General features: G+C 35.6%; 1 long non-coding RNA gene across 1 annotated transcript in view; it reads left to right on the top strand.

Moving 5' to 3' along the window:
- The window catches only part of LOC105235145, a 26,835-nt gene extending 25,170 nt beyond the window's left edge, over positions 1-1,665 (top strand). The window contains exon 6 of the long non-coding RNA XR_004622399.1: positions 1,443-1,665. This is a non-coding gene — a long non-coding RNA (uncharacterized LOC105235145). The remainder of the gene's footprint in view (positions 1-1,442) is intronic.
- The last annotated feature ends 2,093 nt before the right edge of the window (positions 1,666-3,758 follow it).

Consider the following 3,758-nt stretch of genomic DNA (forward strand, 5'->3'; position numbering starts at 1 on the left):
CAGAATTGAAGACAGTAAAATGCTGAATTACCGTTAAGCCCTTCTTTGAAAAGAAAATATCTTCCCTTTTGAATTATGATTTCCTGATGTTTGTTGTATCATTTTTTAAAAGTACAGGAAAAAACAATGCAAGTTCTTTATAGAAAGTAACAGAGAAGGCAAAAGAGAGAGGTAGAAATCACCTGTAGTTCCACCGCCATCAGTGACCATTGTTTTCTAAATATTTGGAACATGTTTTTCTTAGCCTTGGGTCTTTGTGTGTGTCTGTGTGTGTGTGTGTAAATACAGATAGATTTCTTCTTACAAAATAACTGCAAATAGAACCGTAGCTCCCAGGAGTTGGGGGATAGGAGAATTGAGGGAATGGGGAGATGTCGTTTGAGGGTACAAACTTGCAAGTGGAACATAACTAAGTTCTGCAGATCTAATGCACAGCGTAGTGATTATAGTCAACAATAGTATATTGTAAGCTTCAAAGTTGCTAAGAGACTAGATCTTACTTGTTTTCACCACAAAAAAGAAATGATAATTATCTATCGTGATAGAGTTTTTAGCTAATGCTATGGTGGTAATCATATTGCAGTATAGCAAGGTATCAAATCACATTTTACACCTTAAATTTACACACAGTTATATGTTGATTATATCTCAATAAAAAACTGGGATTATACTATTATGAAACTTTGTCACCTACTCCCTTGAAGTTCACGGTATATTTTGAATGTATTTCCATATCATTAAATATTCCTCTATGATATAATTTTAATGATTGTCTAATATTATGTTCATTTTGTGGGTATATCACATGCTTTTAAATCTAATTTACTTTCTTTTTTTACTATAGTAGAAAATACTGTGATAAATATTCTGGAAGTTAACATTTTTCTGCTCATTTGTAATAATACCTTTGGTATAAATTCTTAAAATTTAAATTCTGGGGTTCAAAGTTATGCAAAACTGTGAGGTATTGATACATGTTAATTTCCTTTCAAAAGTATTATATCAATGTACATATTTTCGGTAGCATAGGCATGTTCATTTTCCAGTATCCTGCACCAGATATTAGGTCCTTGAAACTCTTATGGCAGAACAAAGAGAACAGCAGTGTATAAATACTGCTTTGATTAGCAATTCTTTGTTTCATGTACAGCTGAACATTTTACATATGAAACAGCCATTTATATTTCTTTTTTGTAAATTGCTTATTTGATCCTTTGCCCTTTTTTGTGCCAAAGTGTTCATTTTTCTCAAATCTTTTGTGTTGCACATTCGTTGTCAGTTACCAGTCCCCCTTTCAATTTGATATGTGATTATACCCTTGCATTTTCCTGGGAAGAAATCCCATATTTCCTATTAGGTACACATACTTTAAATCCTTTCTTTTACTTTTCAAAAGTAATACCTAGCTGATGACGATATTGTTCTTGTTTGTCTCACTGTAGTGGCGCTTATCAGAACAGGCTGATATAATGGTGGGAATAACATGGACCCTTGTCGTCCTCCTCACCCTGATGGGAATGCTGCTCTTCTGCAGGATCTTGTGAGTCATTTTAAATATAATGGATCTCTAGTTTACAAAAATTCTTTTTAATCAGTAGTTGATGTTGAGTTTTATCAATTGCATTTTCAGTATATGTTAGTATGATCATTGAATTTTTACCATTTGGTGCATTATACTCATACATTTCTTTACATTGATCCAATCCTTAGATAAACTCAGTTTGATTATTACATGCTATCAGACTTATTTTGCTACTTTTTTTCCCCTCAGATGTTTAGACCTATTTTCATAAGAAGAATAGCATGTGGGCTCGTTTTCAGGTGCTAAATCTTGAAGATTCTCTTTTTTTGTCATTATAATATCACCTTGAAGATCATACAAAAATATTTCCAACATTTTCTGTGTATAGAAGTATTCAAAAAGCATAAAAATAAAAAAGTTACAGGCGAATAATTTGGACCATGCATATTTGGGGCAAGTTCTCTGAAAACTCCATTTCTTCCATTGTTTAGTTATTTCAGATTTAATACTTCTTTCTGAATCCATTTGGATTCCCTATAGTTTCTAAGAAAATTATTTCATTCATTCTGATTTTCCAGTATTCTCATGAGCTATATTTTTTAAGTTAAATTAATTTATGTTTATTTAAATTCAATTAACATTTGAATTATTGCTTTTATTTATTTATTTATTATTGCTTTCAGAGGTAGATGTCAGTGATTTATCAGTCTTATATAATACACAGTGCTCATTACGTCACATGCCCTCCTAATGTCCATCACCCAGTTACCCCATCCCCCCACACTCCAGCAACACTCCGTTTGTTTCCAATGCTTAAGAGACTCTTATGGTTTGTCTCCCTCTCTGGTTTCATCGCATTTGTTCCTCTCTTCCCCAATGAGCCTCTGTTTTGTTTCTTAAATTGCACACATCAGTGAGATCATATAATAATTGTCTTTCTCTGATTGGCTTATTTCGCTTCCTGTAACACCCTCTGGTTCCATCCACTTCATCATTGCAAATGACAGGATTTCATTTTTTTGATGGCTGAGTAGTTTTCCATTGTGCATATATACATCTTCTTTATCCATTCATCTGTTGATGGACATCTGGGCTCTTTCCATAGTTTGTCTATTGTGGACATTGCTGCTANATCTTCTTTATCCATTCATCTGTCGATGGACATCTGGGCTCTTTCCATAGTTTGTCTATTGTGGACATTGCTGCTATAAACATTGGGGTACAGGTGCCCCTTCAGATCACTACATCTGTATCTTTAGGGTAAATATCCAGTAGTGCAATCTCTGGGTCATAGGGTAGCTCTATTTTCAACTTTCTGAGGAACCTCCATACTGCTTTCCGGACTGGCTGCCTCAGCTTTCATTCCCATTAACAGTGTAAGAGGGTTCCCCTTTGTCCGCATCCTCGCCAACATCTGTTGTTTCCTGACTAGCCATTCTGACCAGTGTAAGGTGATATCTCATTGTGGTTTTGATTTGTATTTCCCTGATGCCGAGCAATGTTGACCCTTTTTTCATGGGTCTGTTGGCCCTTTGGATGTCTTCTTTGGAGAAATGTCTCTTCATGTCTTCTGCCCATTTCTTGATTGGATTATTTGTTCTTTGGGTGTTGCATTTGATAAGTTCCTTATAGATTTTGGATACTAGTCCTTTATCTGATGTGTCATTTGCAAATATCTTCTCCCATTCTGTCAGTCGTCTTTTGGTTTTGTCGACTGTTTCCTTTGCTATGCAAAATCTTTTTATCTTGATGAAGCCCCAATAGTTCATTTTTGCTTCATTTTCCTTGCCTTTGGAGACGTGTCTAGCAAGAAGTTGTTGCGGCTAAGGTCACAGACATTGCTGCCTGTGTTCTTCTCTAGGATTTGGATGGATTCCTATCTCACATTTAGGTCTTTCATCCATTTTGAGTCTATTTTTCTGTATGGTAGAAGGAAATGGTCCAGTTTCATTCTTCTGTGTGTGGCTGTCCAGTTTTCCCAGCACCCTTTGTTGAAGAGACTGTCTTCTTTCCATTGGCTATTCTTTCCTGCTTTGTCGAAGATTAGTTGACCATAGATTTGAGAGGGTCCATGTCTGGGTTCTCTATTCTGTTCCATGGATCTGTGTGTCTGTTTTTGTGCCAGGACCATACCGTCTTGATGATTACAGCTTTGCAATAGAGCTTGAAGTCTGGAATCGTGATGCCACCAGTTTTGGTTTTCTTTTTCAACATTCCTTTGGCTATTCAGGGTCTT

This window comes from Ailuropoda melanoleuca, chromosome X (genome assembly GCF_002007445.2).
Source record: "Ailuropoda melanoleuca isolate Jingjing chromosome X, ASM200744v2, whole genome shotgun sequence".
NCBI lineage: Eukaryota > Metazoa > Chordata > Mammalia > Carnivora > Ursidae > Ailuropoda > Ailuropoda melanoleuca.